The sequence below is a fragment of the Dreissena polymorpha genome, chromosome 6 (assembly GCF_020536995.1).
Source record: "Dreissena polymorpha isolate Duluth1 chromosome 6, UMN_Dpol_1.0, whole genome shotgun sequence".
Taxonomy (NCBI): Eukaryota; Metazoa; Mollusca; class Bivalvia; order Myida; family Dreissenidae; genus Dreissena; species Dreissena polymorpha.
Genome location: NC_068360.1, coordinates 44,753,751 through 44,780,985, shown reverse-complemented (window position 1 = coordinate 44,780,985; position 27,235 = coordinate 44,753,751). Strand labels below are relative to the sequence as shown.

The 27,235-nt window shown below is 36.6% G+C and overlaps 1 pseudogene; it reads right to left on the bottom strand.

Annotated features, from left to right (window-relative positions):
- LOC127833466 (discoidin domain-containing receptor 2-like) overlaps positions 1-23,344 on the bottom strand; it is a 32,331-nt pseudogene extending 8,987 nt beyond the window's left edge.
- Between the last annotated feature and the right edge of the window lie 3,891 nt (positions 23,345-27,235).

Genomic DNA, 27,235 nt, shown 5'->3' with positions numbered 1-27,235 from the left:
GGTGTAGGGATTTATCTAAATTTCAATCACAAAGAAGGGAGGGGTGAAGTGGAGAGGGGTTCATAGTGTGGGGGGTGTGGGGGGATTCTTGGGTGGGATGGTTGGACTGTATTTCAAAAATAAAATAATAATAATAAATATTTGTGTTTTTTAACCATGTTTGAAAAACGAAAAGAGATGTGTTTGTCAGAAACACAATGCCCCTATTGCGCCGCTTTGAATTTTTATTAAAAAAAATTACCTTTGACCTTGAAGGATGACCTTGACCTTGAACTTCCACCACTCAAAACGTACAGCTTTATGAGGAGGCCACTTTGAAATATTATTATTTTGACCTTTGACCTTGCAGGATGACCTTGACCTTGAAGGATACCTTGACCTTGAACTTCCACCACTCAAAATGTGCAGCTTCATGATAACACCGCTTTGAAATTATTATTTTTTTGACCTTTGACCTTGAAGGATGACCTTGACCTTGAAGAATGACCTAGACCTTGAACTTCCACCACTCAAAATGTGCAGCTTCATGAGAACACCGCTTTGATTTTTTTTTCTTGACCTTGACGGATAACCTTGACCTTGAACTTCCACCACTCAAAATGTGCAGCTTCATGAGAACGCCGCTTTTAAATTAAAAAAAAATTGACCTTGAAGGATGACCTTGACCTTGAACTTCCACCACTCAAAATGTGCAGCTTCATGATAACGCCGCTTTGATTTTTTTTTATTTTGTTTGACCTTTGACCTTGAAGGATGACCTTGAACCTACACCACTCACAACGAGTAGCATCATGATAACGCCGCTTTGATTTTTTTTACCTTTGACCTTGAAGGATGACCTTGACCTTGAAGAATGACCTTGACCTTGAACTTCCACCCCTCAAAATGTGCAGCTTCATGATAACGCCGCTTTGATTTTTTTTATTTGTTTGTTGACCTTTGACCTTGAAGGATGACTTTGACCTTGAAGTATGACCTTGAACTTCCACCACTCAAAATGTGCAGCTTCATGAGAACGCCGCTTTGAATTTATTTTTATTTATTTTTTCCTTGAAGGATGACCTTGACCTTGAACTTCCACCACTCAAAATGTGCAGCTTCATGAGATACACTTGCATGCCAAATATCAAGTTGCTATCTTCAATATTAAAAAAGTTATGGCCAATGTTAAAGTTTTCGGACGGACAGATGCCATATATTTGACATTTGACCTTGAAGGATGACCTTCACCTTCACTTTTCACCACTCAAAATGTTTAGTTCCATGAGATACACATGCATGCCAAATATCAAGTTGCTATCTTCAATATTGAAAAAGTTATGGCCAATGTTAAAGTTTTCCGATGGACAGACACCATAAATTTGACATTTGACCTTGACGCATGACCTTGACCTTTCACCACTCAAAATGTGCATCTCCATGAGATACACATGCATGCCAAATATCAAGTTGCTATCTTAAAAAGTGAAAAAGTTATGGCCAATGTTAAATTTTTTTTCGGACGGACAGACAGACTGACTGAAATACTGATGGACAGTTCAACTGCTATATGCCACCCTACCGGAGGCATAAAAAATATTTTTTTGGGAAAGGGGTGGGGTGGCATAGTGTGCGGGTGTGGTGGTCATTTATTAGATGATCTTTAATTTACAAAAAAAATGGGGGGGGGATTGAGAGGGAATTCGGGGAGGGGGGGGGGGGTCGGGGGGGGAGATGGTTTGGACAGAGTCAATTGTGGTATGTGGTAAGAGTTGTTTTGTCAGAGTATCAATCGAATCTAATCATAAATAAGGAAGTTATGGCAATTTTTGCAAAATTTAATCATTTGACCTTGAGAGTCAAGGTCATTCAAAGGTCAAGGTAAAATTCAACTTGCCAGGTACAGTACCCTCATGAAAGCATGAAAGTATTTAAAGTTTAAAAGCAATAGCCTTGATACTTTAGAAGTAAAGTGGATCTAAACAAAATGTAACCATATATTCAAAGTTACTAAGTCAAAAAAGGGCCGTAATTCCGTAAAAATGACAACCAGAGTTATGTAACTTGTCCTTTACTGTCCCCTTATGATAGTTTGCAAGTGTTCCAAGTATGAAAGCAATATTTATGATACTTTAGGGGTAAAGTGGACCAAAACACAAAACTTAACCAAAATTTCAAGTATAAAGGGCCCATAATTCTGTCAAAATGCCAGTCAGAGTTACATAACTTTGCCTGCACAGTCCCCTTACGATAGTAAACAAGTGTTGCAAGTATGAAAGCAATAGCTTTGATACTTTAGGAAAAAAGTGGACCTAAACACAAAACTTAACCAAATTTTTAATTTTCTAAGTATAAAAAGGGCACATAATTCTGTCAAAATGCCAGTCAGAGTTACATAACTTTGCCGGCACAGTCCCCTTATGATAGTTAGTAAGTGTTGCAAGTATGAAAGCAATAGCTTTGATACTTAAGGAATAAAATGGACCTAAACACAAAACTTAACCAAAATTTTCAATTTTCTAAGTATAAAAAGGGCACATAATTCTGTCAAAATGCAAGCCAGAGTTATCTAACTTTGCCTGCCCAGTCCCCTCATGATAGTTAGTAAGTGTACCAAGTTTGAATGCAATAGCATTGATACTTTATGAGAAAAGTGTACCTAAACGCAAAACTTAACCGGACGCCGACGCCAAGGTGATGACAATAGCTCATAATTTTTTTCAAAAAATAGATGAGCTAAAAATGCATATGTGAAATATATTTTCATGAGAATACCAAAGTTTTGTTCCTGTATTTGAAAGTTGTTTTAAAACAAAGCATTTTGGGGATTTTTAACTTACTGCAATATAATACAAGGCAAAATAGACTTTAAATGGAACTTTTTCGGCGTTAGCTGTATACGCCAGCTTTTCACCTTAGCCTGACCTTTGTTAGCGTCCAATAGAATTCAAATAAAACTTCCTGCGGCCAAGTACAGATGAATACACTTCATTGACTGCAGTGGCTGATTTGAGAATACGACCAGAACATTGGAAACATGTCCGCGTCTTTGTAACACTGTTTTACTGCGTGTTCAGCATGAAACAATTTTATATCTAATGAAAAGGCTTAATAGATAGAACAGTTTTACACTCAATCTCGACATCAATACAGTTTGTGCGTCCACCTTTTATTTTCAGAAGATTTTCAGCGGGAGAACGTTTGCACTTAAAGGCTATGTTCTCATATTTAGTACTAACTTCCATATTCCTGTCAACATGTTAACATGTTAAAGTATAGAGAGGAGTGGAAGCGAAGACTCACTTTAATGCATTGCATTTCAACTCGCGAGGTATATCGGGTCAATTTGCGGCCACTGTGTGTCAATGTCAGAGTTTACATACAGGTCATCGCTGCGTCTCTACCCTATGTGCTGATCAGGGTTCGCGGCCAGGAAAATAATCGTTACATAATAAAGACGCTATAGCGTGAACTAGGTGAACTGGAATTTTCTTTAGACCAGACAGATGTTAAATGAAGACATCCAGCGATATCATATGGTATGTCCATAATAGATTCTTAATGTGTTTTACAACAATACCATGACAAATATTATTTTTAATTAATTTAACAAGAATTATGCCATTATATTGACTAATGAATTAAGCATGAGCGCAATGATTCTCGATACTGTTAATAATCGAATCAAATAGCAACGCCAGACAAACCACTAAAACAGGTTTGTTCAAGAACGCGCGTATAAATATTTAAAATATGTAATGATAATTCGCGTGTGGCCGGTTGACTCATATTTTTTAATTTCACTTCCATTCTTCTTTTGGTTTTCTGTTTTGTATCTATACGTTTATGACCAGCAATATGTAATAATGTAAAATAAGCCGCGAAAACTCCGCGTATCATCCCGTACTGCGTTTGCTGCAGCTAAGAACTGCACAGAAAAAGACATTCGCTATCTTTGATCTCATTCATTGAAGTCTTTACCTTTCATTAACTGCAACCACAATCAACGCCGTATATCCTTTTTAAAGATATTTCTTGTTATTCATTAAGAGAACCATTTACAGATACAGATACATTACAGATATTCTTTTCAACCTACTATGTCTCACTTCCTACTATGTCTCACTTGTAAAAATATTTAGTGAAAATAAATACTCTGCATTATACACTTAAACTTATTGTTGTAGTTAGTCAGGTACATAACTATATTATTAAGCAAGAAGGAAATGTTATTGCACTCAGAGCACTTGCTAATGCTGATGTGAAAATATTGCCTCAACTAACAATTTGCTATATTCAAATTGTTTCACTACAGGGGAGGTTTGTTAGTTTGTTAGTGTTTTTTTGCCATTTTCAACAATATTTAAGTCAAATGACAGCCTTCAGTTAGTCCTTTACAACTTTGATACGTATTTTGACGCGTGTGTAGTCCCTCTGAAAGTTTAATGTAATTAAAGATACCAGATTCAAAATTTTAGGGCTTCATTTCCAACCCTTAGATACTGATGAGCAGCAAGTAGCTTAAAACCTGAACAGACGACGAGTTACTTGCAGGCTGTTTGGGTTTTATGCTGTTTGCACATAGCCATTTTTACTTCGCCTCTGAGTAGGAAATGCTTAAGTCAATTTAGCAGGCATAACTTTTCTGCGAAGTGGATAGGATGTTAGTTTGTGAAGGCTGAAATATTGTCAAAGGGTTGTTACATAGGTAATTTACAAAACATGGTGATTTCATTACATATTTGTGCACACTTTATGAGTAAGAGCAAAATGAATTGTTGGTAAGCCGAAACACAAAGTGATCGAAGACAAGAACTGTTAATCATCACATTATTCACAATTGTTTACAAAAAAGTACTATGGAAATTTTTATACTTTATGGACTATTATCAAGCAGGTGTATTAACTACTTCCTAGATAAGATTTTAAAGAAAATAAAACAAGAACTTGAATGGCTTTTTAAGCAAACTACTTGGTTCTTGAAGCAAACTTCTTGGTTCAATTTTATTGTCGGGTCTTGTGTGAAAATTTTAGTTGAGGCATAGATTGCTAAAATGGTAAGATTTCATTTCTAAAACAAAATGATTTCTATGGTTGGCTTTTACCATCATGAAACAAAAAAACTTTCGTAAAATATTACATTGAAAACATTCTAACTTTGATTAGTTTTTCTAGAATTTTATAAATCTAATTGAAATATTTTTATTTTTGTTTTGTTTTTGTCATAAATTTTGAATTGACCCATTTATGCCTAGTGGACTCTCCCATCCTTCTAAATTGGATCAATTTATTTCCAAAATTAGGGATGTCTAGTATATTTGTTTCTATATTTAGAATATTTCTTACAGAAATTCCTTTAAGCAAACAGCGCAGACCATGATGAGACGCTGCATAGACGCCACATCATGCTCTACACTGTTTGCCAAGACCTTTTTTCTAGATGCTAGGCATAAATGGGTTACGGTAAAAATGGGAGGTAAAAAGTAAAGCTCTGTTAAAATAAATATCCCATGCATTTCTGAATAATAATGTCATATCAATATCAGCAGCATTTCCCCCAAAGCCATCTATTTACATGCACGACTGTATTCACTTCAACTCCCATGCACCAAGCAGAACCAGTCTAGTAACTGGTGAAAGTAATTCTGGAAGGTCAGTCAGCTTAGCAGACAAGCTGCCCCAATTTATGATTACCGAGTCCTTTGGTTCCCGATAACCATTGTGCTTGGGGCGTTCTGTAAATGTTTAAACATTCTCCATGAGATATTATTGTACACAAGTTTCATTACTCACCATAAATTAGTTCTTGCTCTACACAAGTACTAGGATCTTTCTTTAAACAAAAAAGGTTTGATTCTGAAACAATGCACGAATGCAGGCATTAAAGGGACTGTCAACCACGACAACGAAAAAAAGAAAAGTTGTAAAATACCGTATTTTTTCTAAATTACTAGTTTTTATTGAGTAAAATATTACGACTGGTATATAACATAGCTTGAAAAAAGTTATTAAGTTTTCATATTTTCAGCATATTTGGTAAGTCTACGAGGTAAGTACCAGTTAACTATAAATAACGCCAGTAGATTGATCATCATCGTCACGTGGTAAACCCAGGAATGCAAATCGTGCATGTGCAGTGAAATGTATATATTTTATACATAAAATGATCAATCTACTTGCGTTATTTATAGTGTGTATATCGTTATGTCACCTATTTTCGCGATGTACTTTCGATTTCACATCGCGAAATTTTATTACCAAATATACTGAAAATATGAGCTTTTTTCAGGTCATGTAATATACCAGTCGAGATATTTAAATCAATTTAAACTAATAATTGAAAAAATAATACGTATATTTAAAATATTTTAGAACTTTTCTTTTTTCGTTATTCATGATTGACAGTCTCTTTAAGATATCCTAGCAAAGTTGCATAAAGGTAAATTTTCATGGTATAATTCTGGAAAAGAAGCATTAGATAACGTTTTTTCTATGCATTATAATTCTTCTTGATGATGTAAGAGTCAAGTTAAACAATTTGATAAAATATTCTGTTTTTAGAAATTCTCTGCCATGTTTGCATACAACTCATGACAGCCTTATAGAGCTTCACGTTTTGTTTGTTTAAGAAATAATATTTGTCTATCATGGTTTGTTGTTGAATAACCCACAGTAAGGAGTATAGATGCGTAGGAATTAAATCATGAGTGCGATTTCATAACACGCATTTATACTCCTTACTGTGGGTTATTTGACAACAAACCAATGACTGATTGAAAAATATCATTTTGATTCTAAAACACGATTCTTATTGATTTGGTTCAAGCTTTTGGACGTGAACTATATTTTTCAATACTCCGCCCTTCTTAGTACAAAGTTCACTATTTAGTGACATCATTGAATTGTACAAACATATGACGCTGTTTTCATTCATAAAATTTTCCAAATGACATCACTTTCATTGAGATCAAACATCACAGAAAACTTAATGACATCTGTTAATTGATGCTACTGAAAAGCGTACATGCTATATATGTTTTCTTAATTACGTTTCCAACATTCTTTGTAGGCGTGGTTATGCCACTTATCACCAAATATACAATTTGTCGTTTCATTACATACATATACATGCTACATTTATTACTTTTCTTTTAGAGCGGGTTTTAGCACATGCATTTTACTGCAATATTTTCTTTATTTATTCGGAACTATTTTCTAAAAATTAAGCTCTGCCCATACATTACTGCAGAACAACTCACACTTGATTTCTTTCTTTGTCTAAAGAAAACAAGTCGCGTATAGTGTTAGAATTGTTTATAAATATGAATTTTAAAACAGGAGAAAAACAACATGAAAGAGCCATAGACATAAGGTATTTTATGAATTTCAACAATTCCATACTATTGCTGTATATATGCGCTCAATTTGTCTAAACTGGAAAGTTAATGCTGTATAAATCTGTCCTGTATTCTACAGCATGATTAACAAGTGTTGCAATAATGCGCACCTGCTGATATACTGATAGCAAAAGTGTGACAGAAGGAAGTCTATTATTAGCCTCGGTGACCTTGACCCCAGTGACCTCAAACCTCATCAAAAGGTAGAGGTACATGCAAGGTACCTACATGCCAAATATGAAAGAGATCGGTAAAGTATTGAAGGTGCTATGAGAAACTGTAACAAAAGTGTGAAGGAAGGAAGGAACTACAAACAGGCAACTATATGCTCCACTGAAAATATTTCGGGGAGCATAAAAAGCACAGATGAATATATATTTTTATATATAATTTGTTTCAGTGAATGTAGTAATATAAAGACTACTGTGACTTATCACGCAGTTAACAATTATAGTGTTGTACTGTAAGAACATCTTTACAAGTCCAGCATAAAATGCCTTTTTTGAAAGTAATACATACAGAGTCAAGTATTTGTTGCTATGAATTGGATGATCTTATTCATTAACCCTTTCCCACTCAAAGTGAAAATGGCTATGTGCAAACAGCATAAAACCAGAACAGCCTGCGAGTAACTTGCAGTCTGTTCAGGTTTTATGCTGTTTGCTGCTCATCAGTATCTAAGCAGGGGTGGCGAAATCTCAAAAAACTATACTTGTCCATGGACAACCATTTAGGAAATTTAACTTGTCCGTTGCTGAACTACACTTGTCCGTTAATGATTATATAAATTATAAACGCATTTATTGATTCATGTAAAACAATGCGGAATATACCAAAATGCGTATGATTTGCTAGTTTTGTTTATAGTTGTATTTCAATAGTACATTCATTATAGCAGTATATTATAAACAATATCAAGACTTTCTAAAACTTTTAATCTTGCAAAGCTAGTGTTATGAGAACATGTGTTGAACATAAGTACATCGTAATCTTAACAAATTAAACTAATCCAATATGTCGACCTCATCAGACTGAGGCTCTGCGTCGCTACTGTTAGCAATTTGATTATCATCAACTGGTAACCATTGAAAATCTGTGAGCCAAGTTTCTTGAAAAGTTCTGGTGCGTTTACTTAGATCATATTTTTTATCATAATCTGTCTTAGTTTTTTTGGGAGGTGGACTGCTCAAAGCTTTGGGTTTCTGCTCCGTTGTTGAAGATTTAAACAAGAGCACCGCCTTGCGGGTGCAGACCGCTCATCTATTTTCTTTTTAAAGGTGAAGGGACTCTCATTTTCAATCACAAAGGAGGGAGGATCGGAGTGAAGAGGGGTGTATAGTGTGGGGTTGTGGACATTTATTACATTATCTTCCAAAAAAGCGAAAAAAAAAAAAAAAAAAAAAAAAAAAAATCCGGGGGGGGGGGGGGGGGGGGGGGGGGGGGGGGGGGGTGGGGGGGCGATGGGGGGGGGGTGGGGGGGGGGTTTGGGTGCGATGGTTGGACGGTATTTCAAACATAACCATTTTAAAAAAAAAAATGGGGGGGTATAGTGTGAGGGTGTGGTGGTAATTTGTGAGATGATCTTAAAAAAAAAAAAAAAAAAAAAAAAAAAAAAAAAAAAAAAAAAATTAGGGGGGGAGGGGGTGGGGTGGCGGGGGGGTATAGTGTGAGGGTGTGGTGGTCATTTGTTAGATGATCTTAAAAAAAAAAAAAAAAAAAAATAGGGGGGGGAGGGGGGGAGGGGGGGGGAGGGGAGGGCACGGGGGATGGTTTGGGTGGAGTCTATTGTGGTATGTCAGGTAAGAGTAGTTTCATCAAAGTATCAATCAAATCTAATCATAATAAAGAAGTTATGGCAATTTTAGCAAAATTTAATAATTTGACCTTGAGAGTCAAGGTCATTCAAAGGTCAAAGTAAAATTAAAGTTGCCAGGTACAGTAACCTCATGATAGCATGTAAGTATTTGAAGTTTGAAAGCAATAGCCTTGATACTTAAGAAGTAAAGTGGATCGAAACACAAAATTTAACCATATATTAAAAGTTACTAAGTCAAAAAAGGGCCATAATTCCGTAACAATGACAACCAGAGTTATGCAACTTGTCCTTTTACTGTACCCTTATGATAGTTTGTGAGTGTTCCAAGTATGAAAGCAATATCTATGATACTTTAGGGGTAAAGTGGACCAAAACATAAATCTTAACCAAATTTTCAATTTTCTAAGTATAAAGGGCCCATAATTCCGTTCAAATGCCAGTCAGAGTTACATAACTTTGCCTGCACGGTCCCCTTATGATAGTTCATAAATCTTGCAAGTATGAAAGCAATAGCTTTGATACTGTAGGAATAAAGTGGACCTAAACACAAAACTTAATCAAATTTTCAATTTTCTAAGTATAAAAAGGGCACATAATTCTGTCAAAATGCCAGTCAGAGTTACATTACTTTGCCTGCACAGTCCCCTTATGATAGTTAGTAAGTGTTGCAAGTATGAAAGCAATAGCTTTAATGCTTAAGGAATAAAATGGACCTAAACACAAAACTTAACCAAAATTGTCAATTTTCTAAGTATAAAAAGGGCACATAATTCTGTCAAAATGCATGCCAGAGTTATCTAAATTTGCCTGCCCAGTCCCCTCATGATAGTAAGTAAGTGTACCAAGTTTGAATGCAATAGCATTGATACTTACTGAGAAAAGTGGAACTAAACGCAAAACTTAACCAAAATTTTCAATTTTTTAAGTATAAAAAGGGCACATAATTCTGTCAAAATGCACGCCAGAGTTATCTAACTTTGCCTGCCCAGTCCCCTCATGATAGTAAGTAAGTGTACCAAGTTTGAATGCAATAGCATTGATACTTTCTGAGAAAAGTGGACCTAAACGCAAAACTTAACCGGACGCCGACGCCAACGCCAACGCCAACGCCAACGCCAACGCCAACGCCGACGCCAAGGTGATGACAATAGCTCATAATTTTTTTTCAAAAAATAGATGAGCTAAAAAACTAAATGTTCCATTTTTACCATTAAAGTCGTCTTAAATAACAAGGTAGACCGTGTTTTGATTATCTTACTTTGATACTTTTTATTTCCGTCTGATTGTAAAAATAAAGAAACCAGTCTGTACACTGTCTAACACTCGGGCCGAATGTTTAAAATGCGGCATGCTCCTGGTCTCTTACAGAATAAGGGAGATCACTGCGCAGGAGAGTGCCCGTATTTTAGCTTGATTGCTCCGCAAATAGCACTGACAATGTAATCGCATGTCAACATCCGGTATTGTAAAACTTAATTACGGCTTTAATACAATGTATTTTTTTGTATACCTGGACCCGACTTTAAAAAAGCTTGGGACAACTAAATTGAAAAAAATCAGTTGCCCAGACAAGCAAATGTACGACTCGGGCAACTCGGACATTTGATTTTGCCACTCCTGCTAAGGGTTTGAGATGAAGCCTTTAAAACATGAATCTAGAAAGAATTTTTACTTTCTAAGGGGCTACAAATGTGTAAAAATACATATCTAAGTGGTAATGGGTTAAGAAGGGGAATGTCCTGATGAGCTCTGTGATTACTGGCCCAGGGTATCTAAGATAAGACTCAGACTCACCGCTCCAGCAGTCCCTGTCAGACTCAAGTTCAGTGAGGGGTACTACATTGTACACGTGGCCTTTGAGCACCTTGCCATTGGTGTGTGTCCCCTGCAGGTCAAAAAGATTCACCAAAGTCTGGTTGTGTGTATCCGTGATTGCAGTCTTCATGCGACGGTTGTTGTTTTTCTTCTGCCGCTGGTGTCGGCACACAATGAAGATAACTACGGCGATGAAAATCGCAATAAGCCCAGCCAGGGAACCGATGATGATACCGATGATGTCACTTCCTGGTGTTTGCTGCTTGGAAGCTTCCTCTGGCTCCACATTGCCTGTGTACTTACCTGGTAATGGAGAAATACAGTCACATGAATGTAATGTACTTGCGGACCTGGGGATATAGAATTGCAGTAGGCATGAATTTTATCACTGATCATGTAGATGTAAATTGCTTGTTAATAAGACCAGAAGTGCAATCCAGGTACAAGGTTCAACTTTTTTGACAAAGTTCAATGTTATAAAAATGATAGCGATAACAACAATAAGCATGACGTCTGCTGAACTTGACTATTAGCACAATGTTGCGCTGATTGCAAATCAAATTTGATGTACTATGTTTAATATAGCGTTCCCATTCAGACACATACAATAAACAAGAGGGCCCTTATGGACTTAAACGCTCACCTGAGTTCAAGGAAAACCAAGCGTTAAACCTTGACCTAATTTTTGGACACATGTGACCCAGATTTGAACTTGGCAAAGTTATTTTAAAGATAAACCTTCTAACAAGTTTTTTTAATAGTATTTTTGATTTTCAAATACCATATCATGTGTCTGGAGAATTATGATGCCTTTGATTGGAGGCTGACTTAAAAAATTAATTTTAGGGGTGATTTCTGCTGTAGGGGGCTTTTGTCAAAAACACTGATCTACAGGTGTCTGCATTCAGCTCAAGTTCGTAGTACTTATCCTCAGGTCTTGGTGGCAGCACCATAATACCTGGTAGAGTATGGTAATACATCCCCAATCACCCTTGCCCTCCTTGCCAATGTTCAGCTCATGTTCATAGTTCTTGTCCTCAGGTTTAGGAGGAACCATTGGGGGTTTCAAAGTCTCAGGGGGAACCTCCTCTGTGAAGTTGCCTGTCACAGGTTCTGCTTGGACAGAGAGTGCAGAATATTAACACAGAAATAGCAGAATATTGTAACCAAGTGTTTTACTTTATTCTAATTTCATGAAAGTTAATTATTATTGATAATTGATGATTTTTACATCTGGAATATACAATAAAATGATCATCAATAGTTTTAAAAATTCAATGGTATTAACAAAAATTATTCATGTAAATCTTAATGAATTGTTGATTGTGCTAAGTATCCTTATTTAAAGGTTTAGTATTTCAAGTTTACACTAAATAAAAATGATGTTCAGATGGGTTTCATATAAATGGAAAATCAATGGAATAAACTAATTGTATAAATGGAAATAACAAGAGATGTGTTTGTCAGAAACACAATGCCCCATATTGTGCCGCTTTGAAAAAAAGTTTCAATGTATCATTTGGCAGGTTTAGAAATTATCTCCTTTTTAAAGCTTATTACTTTCCTTGGATTGTATTTTTTTTTACTTTTGACCTTGAAGGATGACATTGACCTTTCACCACTCAAAATGAGCAGCTTCATGAGATCCATATGCATGCCAAATATCAAGTTGATATCTTCAAGATTGCAAAAGTTATGGGTAGCGTTAAAGTTTTCGGACGGACAGACTGACTAACTTACTGACTGACTGACAGTTCAACTGCTATATGCCACCCTACTGGGGGCATAAAAATGAGCTTTCACTTCAAAATTCCTGAACTATGCACATTACATTACCAATTAAGGCTTATGCTTAAACTCATTTTTTAAATATAACATTACTGATAAGAACAAAAGCTTCATGATGTGAGCAAGACTCGATCTCAATTTTCTCAGAATAAGGTTAAATAAAATTCCTGAATAGAGGTTTCAATATTCCTGATTGCATACCTGATATGAACTGCACCTCACTGATCATGATCCACTTGGAAACAAAGTACAACTGCAGACGGACGTACTGACCCACGTTGTTGTTCAGTTTGATCATCACGGGTCTTGATTACTCCACTACGTTGTCCCGAATAAAGTCATACTTGCCCGGACAGTTCTGGTAGAGATTCCCGCCAACGCTGAAGTAGACCAGCGCCATCTTGAAAACACGAACGTCCTTGGAAAAGAGGTTGTTGCAGTTGATGAAGACTTTGCTGAACTTGGTCAAATTTGAACGTGATTATCAGAGGGCCCTGGAAGTCTGCTTTGTCATTACGCCACTCACTGCCCGGCTACAGATTGTCCATGGACAGTCCTGAAATCAGGATGGATATCCATGGGTATCCATGGATATCCATGGTAAAAACAGAGAAAGCCATGGATAAGGCAAGTTACTGGACATTGTCCATGGACACTGTCCATGGATAGCATGGTCATTGTCCAGGGAAAGCAATTATAGCATGGACATTGTCCATGGATAGCATGGACATTGTCCAGAGAAAGCAATTTTACCATGGACGTTGTCCATGGTCAAGTTCATTTCTCATACTTGGAGTATTTCTATCATGTGAAAGTGTATTTTTGGCAGAAAATCTTTTAAGTGTCAAAACATGAAAAAAGTTTAAAAAATTCATAAGTACCTTATTTCTTCGATTTTTAGCTCATGTTGGGTTTCAAATTACTGGAAATGACATGGAGAATTCATATAAATTAAAATCATTTTTTAGAAGCAGAAGTAGTAGCAGCAGCAGCAGCAAGAGTAGTAGTAGTAGTAGTAGTAGTAGTAGTAGTAGAAGTAGAAGAAGTAGTAGTAGTAGTAGTAGTAGTAGTAGTAGTAGTAGTAGTAGTAGTAGTAGTAGTAGTAGTAGTAGTAGTAGTAGTAGAAGTAGTAGTAGTAGTAGTAGTAGTAGTTGTAGTAGTAGTAGTAGTAGTAGTAGTAGTAGTAGTTGTAGTAGTAGTAGTAGTAATAGTAGTAGTAGTAGTAGTAGTAGTAGGAGTAGTAGTAGTAGTAGTAGTAGTAGTAGTAGTAGTAGTAGTAGTAGTAGTAGAAGTAGTAGTAGTAGTAGAAGTAGTAGGAGCTGCAGCAGGAGGAGGAGCAGCAGCAGCAGCAGTAGTAGTAGTAGTTGTTGTTGTTGTTGTAGTTATTGTTGTAGTAGCAGTTGTAGTTGTTGTTGTATCTGTGGTGGTGGTGGTGGTGTTAGTGGTAGTAGTAGTAGTAGAAGTAGAAGTAGTAGTAACAAGTAGTAGCAGCAGTAGCAGCATTAGCAGCAGCAGTAGCAGCAGTAGTAGTAGTAGTAGTAGTAGTAGTAGTAGTAGTAGTAGTAGTAGTAGTAGTAGTAGTAGTAGTAACTTTTAAAGCAATTTCTACAAGTTAATTTTTTTTAACACTGTTCAAGTTGTATACACACTCTGATTTCTCTGAATATCAAACTACAATGGAGGTTAACACACTATCTGATAAGCACTGTCTGTATGCCAGATGTCTGCTTCAATCTATTGGTTATAACATATAACAGCCTTGTCTGATTGGCTGGATTCAAACACAGATGGTTTACCTCGTAGTTTGAAATCCTGGAGTACACATGACTGTTAGAAAATATACAGGTAAAACTTGTTGTTAAAATGAAGTAAAAGTAATTTCACAAACAGTAGAGATGAGTTTTTCCATTACTAACAATTTCTTAAAATAATAATGTATTGATATCAATTGGAAAGTGACATGAAGTGTTGTTAAAGAGTGATACATGTACATACAGTGTTTCAGCAGTCTGTCTAGGAATAGAACAACAACTGAAGGTTTATGCTTTTCATATTTTTAAATATTCCTTAAAATTTATGCTTCTTATGGCATCATTGTAGACCTTTTTTGGATGTGATATTTGAGGTCATAGTATGGCAAATATTAATTTAAATGCTGCTGTCACATGAATTTTCACTAAGTGCAGTTTGCAGTTTGATAAAGGAAGTAATAAGACCTATTATGTGTTTAATGTTTATCATGCTAGGGAACTGAGGCTTAAAGGGAGTTTTGTGCAGTGTGCTGATGAGCACTCAATGCTCATTTAATGATGTTAATGTTTATAAATAAATATTTTTTTAGGTTTCACTGTGCATTTTCATACCAATTCAATTACACACCATTCTAATTGTAGCAATATTAAATGTGTACTAATCATACCAACAAATTCAAGTTAAAATAAAAAGATACTGTGTTAAATATATTTTGTCATTATTTAGTTTAGTTTTAAGCTAACCTGAGCAAAAAGTGCTCATTAACTTGACTGGTGCTCTACACACTGAGCTATCACTTTATCTCCTAAATTGACTTATTCAAAACGTGACATAAGATCAAAATTCCATTTATTTTAGTCACAAGTAGGACTTCAATATTAAGGGTAGATATCATACTTTTTTGACAGCTTGATGGTAGACTTACAGAGCAACAGCAACAGTTTCAGCAGCAACTTCTCCAACAGCAACAACCACCGCAACAGCAACAACAACAACTCGAGCAGCAACCAACTCAGCAGCAGCAACAACCACAGCAGCAACAACAACTCCAGAAACAACAACTAGATCCTCAACCAGATTATCAAGACCTGCCTGCACCAGATGCTATCAACAGGACATATGGACGATAATGAATCTTTTAAGTGAGAAGTGATGCAGCTGTTCTACTACTGTTCAACCAAGGTGCTTGCTTAAGATTAAAGTATTAAAATAATGTTGTGCTTGCAAGTAACTTGAATTTAGACTTGTAATTGTTCCCTATTTATTTATGGAGACCATATAGGGTTCTGAAAAAAACTCACTAATTAAAACAAAAATCATGTCTGTATCAGTACATTTAAAACAATGTATATTAAAGTTTGATATTGTCCTTTACAGGTGTTGTGGCTAAGGCTTTCCTACACGTTACACCTGTAATGATCCGAGAAAAACTCAGGGACGTGGTAAAGCCATCCAGATCCACCTAAAAAACTTGAATTTACATGTAACTGAAATGATAACGAGATGTATATATTAAACATTTAGGATAAATTTATATCTTGTCTTTTATATATATGTTTTTGATCTTATTTTTAGAGTAGGGTTACTTTTTGTAATGATATAGTCATGATATAGTCAGTTGCTGATAATTGCCATGCTTTTTTATTTAGTCTATTTTCAGAAAAGGAACACGTAAACTCCTTCAATATTCCAAGGACGGAGTCAAGGGCGGGCAGAATTAATAAACAACATTTTTTGAGAGAGTCAAGACACCCACACATCTGCTCCTGACAGCATGGACATTGTCCATGCCATCCATGGACAATGTCCATGGACGGCATGGACACTGTCCTTGGCCATTGTCCATCAGCAGGGTGGACATTGTCCGTGGACAGCATGGACAATGTCCGTGGACAGCATTGACACTGACCATGGACAGCATGGACAATGACCATGGACAGCATGGACAATGCTATGGACAATGACCATGGACAGCATGGACAATTGCTATCAGTTTGCATCATGGACATTGTCCATGGATATAATTTTCCGTCCATGGACAAGTGTTTCAATACTCCATGGACAATGTCCATGCTGAAATCCATGGAAAGCCATGGACAATCTGTAGCCAGGGGCCCACCCACTCATATCTGCAAGTAGACGGGATTACTTCTCATAAAATTATGTGAAATTATGTGTGTCATTACACCAGCCCACCCACTCGTATCTGCAAGTATACAGGATTTCTTCTAATAAAATTCTTGTCTGCTACAATAACTGACAGCTCTTTAACCCATTCCTTTATAATAAGCAAAGTGAAACTGTGAAGATGGCTTAATTTGCAAACAGCATAAAACCAGAACAGCCTGCGAGTAACTCTCAGTCTGTTCAGATTTTATGCTGTTTGCTGTTCATCAGTAACTAAGGGTTGGAAATGAAGCCTTTAAAATTTGAATCTAGTAAGAAAGGTCTTTAATAAATTTAGCTTTCTAAGGGACTACATAAGCATAAAAATAGGTATCTAAGAGGTAAAAGGATAATAATTACTGTTGGGTAAGCAAACTCCAAGGTTCAGTCCCCGTTCCTGGAAGCATTTGACATTGCTGGGTGGTCACTACACCTGACAGGAGGGGGGGGTGTCATCCGATACTCTGGCTTTACCACTTATATACCTATTTTCACACATTTGTAATCCCTTAGAAAGTTAAATTTAATTAAAGACTTTTCTTTCTAGATTCAAGTTTGTAAGGATTCATTTCCAACGATTAGATACTGATGAGCAGCAAACAGCATAAGACCTGAACAGAACGTGAGTTACTCGCAGGCTGTTCTGGTTTTATGCTGCTTGCACAGAGCCATTTTCACTTTGTTTCTTCTTCCCTCCTCAAAATATTAACACAACAAAATTGAAAATCTTTCTTTAAATACTTATAAGCTGGAAATCCCACCTGTTGTTCAAAAATGTATCCGAACTTTCATAAGTCAAGTCAAATATTTAGGTAAGAGTGTTCAAACAGACTACAGGTTCACATAGAATTCATCCATAGGCGCATTAACTTTGAATACACAAGTTTTTTGTTATTAGAACATTGTATGGGTATTTTGTGTACAAAACACACAAGGACAATTGTTAACAGGGAGATAATCAAAGCAAGACCAATTACTTCTTTATACATTTTTAGACTTAGCAAGTAAAGGTTGTTTCCCTTTAAAAAAATCTCTCTTGAACATACTTTTTAAAGCATTTTGATTACATCCGAACAAATAAGTCCTTTAAAAGGTTAAAGTTTCAGTGCAACTATTAAACAATACATGGACACCACTTTTAAATCTAAACAAGTAGAAACAAACAACAGGAGAATGATATTATTGCAAAAGTGTTTGCTATATTTAAGGACCACATTTTTATTTTTAAAACAGGAAGTTATGAGTATCTATGTTTGTAGCCTGTGCAGTCTGCTAATCAAGGACGACACTTTCTGTCTAAACTTGATTTTTGCTAAGAAGAGGCTTTCTTGAAACGAGAAATATCATTAAAGTGGAAAGTGTCATCCACAAAGGCTAATCAGGGAGAACGCGTTACGCACATGCATTAAACCCCCTTTTCACAGAGCATGGCTAAATTGGATGGTGCGGTGGTCGAGTGGTAACACTCTGGTCTACCATTGCAGAGGTTCCTGATTCAATTCCCGGCCGGGGCAGTGGAAATTTCAGAAATATTCAAGTGTTTCCCACCCAACTAGAGATGTACTGGTATGAAACCCAGGTAATTATTGTGTGTATCGGTGCTATACACTGAGCACGTAAAAGAACCAAGGGATTTATTCGCAAAGAGCTAGGGTATTGCACCCGGGTGCCTTGTATCCCAATACTGTCTGTTTAATAAAAGACCATTCTCAAATTACTAGATTCAAGTTTTTAAGGCTTCATTTCCAACCCCTAGATACTTATGAGAAGCAAACAGCATAAAACGTGAACAGACTGTGAGTTACTTGCAGGCTGTAATGGTTTTATGCTGTTTGCACATAGCCATTTTCACTTGGCTTGTGAGAAAGGGTTAACAGGCATTTTAGTGCAGACCTGCAGTGTAATATGTTTTTCGTTTTCTAAGAATGTGTCAAGAACAAAATTCCCTTTGAAAATTTATTTATGGCACGTTTCTCACATTCAGATGACTTTTAACAAGATGTTTAAGTTATGCGAGTCAATAAAATTATCACAGAGAAAATGTGCACCTTTTTGGGATTTGTTTTATTCCTATTTAATGAATCCCTAAGCCTTTTATTACAGAAAAGAATCTTTTGGTTATGAAAAAGTTAAGCATGCCAGTTATTCAGCTCTTGCATGTATGTGCATTTTTTGATGTTCTGCATTTGGTAGAAATAGACATTAAAGTCTTTCAGTGCTGGAACCGAATATTGAAGGACTTTGCAAACAGTTCGGATCAAGATGAGACGCCACATTCTGGATTCATCAGGATCCAAACTGTTTGCTTTTCTATAAGTATTCTTTAAAAAATATCGAAGAAAATGCTAATTTTAGAAATTCAGCAGACAATATTTTAGCAGGCGACAAATTTCCCAGCATGCAACATAAGAAATGCTAAGTGTGCTGAATGAAGTGTTTAGTCAGTTGAAACATTTGTCAAACATTTTTTTTTAATCACAAACATATCATTTGTCACATACAACAGAATTCTTGTTAACTGTAAGACCACCTCAGCTATAATATAACCACCCTCTAAATTTTAGAATCTATTTTAACCCATTTATGCCTAGTGGACTCTCCCATCCTTCTTAATTGGATCAATTTGTTTTCAAAACAAGGGCTGTTTGTAAAACATGCATGCCCCCCCATATGGGCTCTCCGTTGTAGTGACAGCCATTGTTTGAATATGTTTTTTGTCACTGCAACCTTGACCTTTGACCTAGTGACCTGAAAATCAATAGGGGTCATCTGCCAGTCATGATCAATATGTACCTTTGAAGTTTCATGATCCTAGGCATAAGCGTTCTTGAGTTATCATCTGGAAACCATTTTACTATTTCGGGTCACCATGACCTTGACCTTTGACCTAGTGACCTGAAAATCAATAGGGGTCATCTGCGAGTCATGATCAATCTACCTATCAAGTTTCATGATCCTAGGAATAAGCGTTCTTCAGTTATCATCCGGAAACCATTATACTATTTCAGGTCACCGTGAACTTGACCTTTGACCTAGTGACCTCAAAATGGATAGGGGTCATCTGCGAGTCATGATCAATGTACCTATGAAGTTTCATGATCCTAGGCCTAAGCGTTCTTAAGTTATCATCCGGAAACCATCTGATGGACGGACATACGGACAAAGTGTAGTCTCTGGTTAACTTGTGCAAACTGCTTAGGCTAATCTCGAATGACACATCAAGCACATGCATTAAGCCCACTTTTTCCAGAATGTATGCTCATAAAGTTTGGCATTTTGCGCAATATCCATGCTAATAATAAACATAAACCTACCAATACAGGATGGGGAAGAACCATTCCACAGTGCAGTACTTGTGCTGAAATTAGCCTCTGAACCAGTTGACCTCTTCTTCATGTGACTTTTTCCAGTATTTAAAATAGCTTGTGTACTATATGACCTCTTGTTCAGGTTGTGGTTTCCAGAGCTAAAAATAGCCTTTATACAAGTTGAGCTCTTCTTCAGATGGTCTCTTCCTGTGTTACAAATAGCCTGCCAACCAAAAGACCTCTTTTTACGACGGCCTTTCCCACCAAAATCAAGCTTGGTAATTTGTTTGTTGCACTCAGCTGTTGAACAACAGTAATGGTACTCTGGGCTCGGTACAGATGCTGTACAAAAGGTGTTGGAGTTCATCAAACATTCACATGCAGTCTGGTCCATGCAACCCTTATCAATCTTTGATATCTGGTGTGATGCATAATTAACTTTAGTGTAACACACTGGCTTAAATAGGAAAAAAGGATACTGACAAAGTCATTTTTAAAGTTGTATTAACAATTTGCATTTGATGATATTTGAGATGTATAAAACACTCACAATACTCACAATAAATTTATTTTAGTTTTTCAAAATACATTAAAGTAACAAACCAGTTATACTAAAATAATCTACAGAATAAACATGTTAGGTATATGATCCATATTTGTTCATTTGTATACTTCCTTTAATTAAAATCACATAAAAATGAGCCTTTTTCTTGGAAAATTCTTGCCTAAAGTGTTGTCCCAGATAACCCTGTGTAGTCCGCACAGGCTTATCAAGTTATCAGGGGAAATACTTAATGCATATGCAGTAAACCCTGTTTTCCAACAGCGAAGTTCAAATACTCCAGGTTACCTATTGCTTCCATCATGAATTTGATTCACGAACCACCACAACCAACAGAAACCCATTCTAGATTGTGAAACAGTAACCATTAAAGTCTTCTCAACTAACTTGTATAATTGGTACCAGAGTGTCTTGAGAAGACAAGGTTTAATGCATGTGCATAAATTATTGTCACAGATTAGCCTGAGCGGTCAATGTCCTTGCATGAAAGAGCCATCAAGGTAAGTGGATATGCTGTTTGTGTCGCTTCACAAGCTTGCCCACAAGCAACTTTCAACACAAGACACCATGAACTGGTTTAACCCAAAGGACTGGAAGGACTCTCAGTAATCGTTAGGTCTTGTAAGCAATGAAGATAATTTAGCGTAGTATACAGCTTATGTAAATAAATGGCTTTCTATTTGGCTTGATCCATTCTGTTTGCATAAAATCTTGTTTAAAAGTGTATTACCCTGTGTACCTCAGTGACTGAGGAGTTAGCCTTAACGTCGATGCAGTATCTCTGGACTAGCTGCATGTCGAAGGCGATGGGCTCGATGTAGTAACGGTGATTGTGGGACACTCACACTTGATCAGGCCGGCGGATGAGAGAAATTACTGGGCTTTCGTCAACTTTTGAATTTGAAAAAAAAGACGTTGATAAATCCTCATTTCCTGGGCTCAGATTTTTGAAATTTTGACATTTTTGTGTTACCGTACCAAGTATTCCGTGCAGAAGTATGCCCCGAAATGTTAATTTTACAAGTTGGTGTGCGTTATACATTGATACAACGCTAGTCTGACTGCTAATTTGCGAAAAATTCATCGTGCAATCGTAAATTTTCATGATTGGCGCCTACTCCTATAAATATGAGGTCGATTTACATCGTGATCTGTGTTCCTGGAAAAACCTCTCTGACCACACCCCAGGAAGCTGATATATAAATTATCATTGATATGACATTTTTATCATAATATCTGCACAACTATTAAACAATATTAATGATGCACCTTAAACCAAAAGTGTTTTTTTGAAGATATACATTTAATCATATCGCTCATCTGTAAAAACTGTATAATTTCTTTTTTGTTTGTGATTCCTAAGGAGCCACTTTCCAGTTTATATTATAAGCGTTTATTTCTGGACACTTACCGGCTTCGAAGTCAATCATGAACCCCTCTACGGAGAAGTTGTTCATGACATCCTTCACCTTCTGGAGGACTGCAACATAATCTTCCTTGCGCCGACGGGACATGAGGACAAAGTGTAGTGGTACCTGCTTCATTTCTTCTTCATTTCTCACGAAGCCGTGGATGGACATCAGCTGCCCGTTGCGGAATGGCTTGTCAACAACCTGTAATGATAATTCATGTAAATTTATACTCTGCAATACTAACCCTTTTTTAATTTCTATAGTCATTATAGTCATGATTATATTGTAAGCAATAAACAGCATAACGTGAAAAGTGGATCCTTTGAAAGCATAGAATTAAACCAGTAAAACTAATTTCAGTCTCTTTATAATTATATAACATACCTTAAAAGTTCCATCCATGAACCAGCGTTTTGTTTGGCGCAGGATATCTAGCTGTTTTGGAGTCGCGAACAGTATGTGACGTTCCTCATCAACTCTCAGGTCACCAATTATGAAATCCTCACTCTGTAGATATTCGTGGTTGACTTCGAAGTTCAGATCAGATGGTGTAGGGGGCGAAGCAGTTGACGTTGACGGTTGGCTGTTCTGGTAAGGTTTACCACCTTGGGCAGGTTCGGCCGTTGACCTCGGTCGTTCAGGGATGTTGTCGCGATATCACGCGCAGACTGATAGACATGTTGACTGCCATGAGCCTTGATCTTGGCGGACAGTTCTTTCTTGTAGAGAAGACTGGGGTCGGCAGGATAAACATGAAGAGTGGTGTTTTTCTGGTACTTGTCGCCGAGCGAAGTCACCTTAGCCTGGCACTTGTGTAATTTCCCTATCTGGCTACATCTCCAAACGTGGCCACCGTTCTTCAACATGCTGTAGGCGTAACCGTCGGACCCAACAACAATTGGTTTGCCGAACTTGCTGCCCGTTGGTAGAAGCGTGTATGTAACTGGTTCTTTTTCGACAACGGAAGTGGACAGAGGTTCCTCGGCAACCAGCGTTTCTTGGATCTCTGGGGTTTCCAAGATTGGCGAATCATCATTGATAATTCCATCAAGGTCGTCTGTCGTCGTTTGAGGTTCGCGTTCTGATGCATTGTAGTTCACGGACGCGTTGAGAAGGTCCACATGATCATCATCTTCGAACTGGGTGTCCATGACCTCGTCTCGTTCTGCGGAGACATCCTCTTGTAAAGCGACCCTTTCTTCGTCCACATGATCAACATCCTCGAACTGGGTGTCCATGACCTCCTCGTCTCGTTCTGCAGAGACATCCCTTTCTTCACAATGTATACATACAAATTGAATATCAGTACCTTCTTCTAAAGCTCTCTTGTAGTGGGCAAGTGTAATATCTGTAGAAAGAAAATAAAATAATTATTGGAACTGCTGTCTGTCACCTAAGAATAAACGCAATAAAAATACAATAATTCTGAAAAAAATTTATTCAAACACTGCTGTATGTAACCTTTAAATATAATACATTAATTAAAAAAAAAACTAATATCTGAAAAAAAAGTTATCACTGGGACTGCTGCCTGTCATCTCAGAGGGATATTCATTAAATTTTAAATAACTGCCAAAAATAAAACAACATTAATTTTAGAGAACTTAGAAAAAATATTGGAACTGCGACCTTTACATTTATTTTACAGTTTATTTAAAGGAACTACTGTCACCTAACAGGAAAATTCATTTACTTTAATTAACTTCTGAATAAATAAAGCAAATAAATATAAATTAAAGTATCATTTTACTTTACTTACTTGTATTTCCACAATGGATGTGCTGCCATAATCCACAGTTATCACAAGAAATAGCGAAGTCTTTTCTTAGCACGCGTTTTTGACAAGCAATACACTTAGAGACAGGCATTATGCCGCATATTTAAAGTTGAATATTAGCAACACACACTTGAATATTACAAAGTAATAAGGAAGGTGAAAAAAAATCAAGGTATATAAAGGGAAAATGATTAACTCTTTTTTTTTTGCTCTATTATGATCAAAGGCAGCTCACACTTTGTACCCTTTTTATATTATTATTTAATTATCAACCAACAATGTTCCTGATCAATCATACATGTGATAATTTAATTAAATTGTGTCTTTAATAACTAGACATCAAACAGTTCAATCAGTCTGAAGTACATATAAACATATTAAAGAAGTGTGAAAAACAACATCTTTTGATCATTTCAGAAATATTCAAGAATAATTAACAGTCAATTTTTATTTAATTCGTTTAAATCAACTTAAAATAATAAAGTTTAAATCAACTTAAAATAATATGTCGCTATATTACTATTTCTTTCATAGTCTTATAGACTTACAATAAAATATAATTAAAAATAACACTACTCACTGATAAATATATATATATATATATTATATATAAATACTAAAATGCTCCTTCATTAACCATTCTTCAATCACATACTTCATTTTTTCCTACCTAAATATACAAATAATAAAAAAATGTTGGGAGGAGAAAAGACTAGGGTTTGGGAGGAGAAAAGACTAGGGTTTGGGAGGAGAAAAGACTAGGGGAGAAACGTCCAGGGAAAGAAAAGACCGGAAATCATTTTAACTCACGCTCTGTGACGTTAATTGATGTAAATATGATCGGCATTGCGAAAGTGTTATTTTTTTAATAAATCATTTACATTTGCTATTGGCCTCTGCCTACAATATTGCGGCCGATGGCAAACGTCGTATTAAGAGATAAAGTAGTCGAACGATATGCACATTTTAGATTATGCATATTAATATTTTATATTATGCATATTTCATGTGCGAAACGCGTACAATTTTTCGTATTACCGTTTTCGGATACTGTATTATTTTCGTCGATTATGATTTATTTTCGAAGTTCATAATAGCAAAAATAGAATGACGAATACACATGCGGTGATACGGAAGGTGTGGTTTATAATATTTCGAGTTGTATTCACCAAAATTGCAATTGGAAAAACTATAAAAAATAGTATAATTAGTTAGGGCTCTGGGTGGGTTTGGGCCTCTGCCCTTAATTCTTATGTGTATGTAACTGTAGCTGAGATCTGGTTTGTTAAGTCACACCCACAACATTGATTGTATTCTTTATTGTAAAGACATGATAAAATTTTATAAGAAAATGACACACTGATATGCTTGTTTAAAAAAATAAATATATTTATATATTATAACTTAAATCCAATAGATAAACATTTAATAAAACATAGATAAAATGAGATTAATTGTTTTTTCTTTCTTTTTGCCTTCAGTACCGTTTTGCGGAAAAGTCCGCATATTTTTTGGCTATTACTTTTTTAAAGGAAAATAATTATGGCTCTTATTTTCTGAAGGCCAGAGTGAGCACTGTGTAATATATTGATGATTGCGGACCTTGTCAAGAGCTTCTTGAATGGTACGAGGTTGCTCGAAACAGGCATGCTTGCCAGCCTTTTTGTCAATGCAACCTTGGCAAAATCTGGAAATAGCCTCCTGAGAACAATGTTTCTCGGGGAGGTGCCGAAAGGCAGGAGTAGCCAATGTCAAAACACGGTCGGCCCAGTCCTCAAGCGCTTCATCTGCTTTTTGAGAAGCTTGCTGGAACTTAGCACGACTAGTCTCTGGCAATTCCTTTGCCCCAAACCGGTATTCTAACTTCCGCATTTTTTGCTTATAAAATAATAGTTTTCTCCCATTTGAGTCAAAATGGCAAAAAAGTCTAGTGCTTTGCCGTCTAGGCACCAATTAAGGTAGTCCCGACTTTCGCCATCAGTCCACTTACCAACCCTCCTATAGCTCTCAAACTTTTGTTTAAAAGCTGACCAGCTTCCCTTCCCATCAAAGCGCAAATTTTTAGGCAACCGCTTAGGATTGCCATGATGACTAGCATGATATCCATGATCGGACATTTGGTCTGATTCGCTTGATGAGTCACTAAAGTAAAATCTAGATTTAGATTTTCTTGCATGGTACTTTGGTGACGCACTACTTTTGGCGTAGTGCTTCCTATGTCGCCTAAGTGACCTAGACCGAGACTCGGAGGAGTCACTTGACGTTCTACTTTTTGACAAATATTGGTGTTTACGCCTATGAGACCTATATTTGTTATCTTTACGTGATCTATCACGTGACCGGTCATATGAGCTAGAGGTTGAACACGAGTCATTACGCTTAGTGCGCATTTGACGTCTTGTATACTAGCTCCTTGCTTTAGAAAGGCATGTGTTGGTGACCCTTTTTGGTCACGGTGCCTTTGACCATGACCTACAAGCTCAACCTTACTCTTTGAACTTTGTCAACCTTCTTATGACCCACTTTCAGAAAGGTCACGAGATTGAGAACCTGACAGAGATTTGCGACATCACTTTTGATGGCGAGAACTTAGAACATCTCTGCCAGAGTACTCCTTTTGGACACTCTTGACTTCATGCTTTGAGCGAACTTGGGATGCATTTGCTTTTTTTCAGTGCCTAAGTTGGGTGTTTCAGTTGTGGGGTAATTAAAGCTTAGCCTTTTTGAACTTTCAATGTATTGATGTCTGCTTCTGTCCATTTGTGAACTTGGTACCTCCGGTAAGGAGTTAAGATGCCGTGTGATATCCCCTATTGCGGAATATGAATGCTCTACCTGTGAGAACAATGCTGCAAGCTGGTCAGGATTGGAGACCGCTCGAGACTGCTTCTCACTTGTGGGAGCACTCGCAATATTCCTGAAATCAAGGGCATTATCATAGCTAGACAACTCCTCCCCTTCCTCTGTTTGGAATGGAACATCAACATTTTGTAAATATAAGAAGTGAAGTCAATCATGTCCAAGACATTTCTAGGGACAGGGCCACCAAATACAATGGAAAACAGTTCCTCATCTAGCTGGCCATACTTAGCCCTCAACTGAAGCAAGAGGGTTACACGCTTTGCGTCAATCCTCGGAAGCAAACGGAACTCTTCAATTGTTGCAAAATTTATTTTCAATAAGGCCATTATTGGGTAGGGTAAGTTATATCAAAACAAACTGTATTCTTACCAATGAAGACCTTAAAAAAATAATATCACAAACACACAAACAAAACAAAACAAAACAGTCAAAATACAAAGTCACAATTGGGAATAAAAAACAATGAATGAATGAATGGTTAATGAATGCAATAGAATGCAATTCAAAACCATAAATGAACGCATTCAATAAAGGACCAAAAATTATTTTTTAAGCAAACACCACGTTTTTGGCAGACCACGATGTCCACGTGCATAAAATT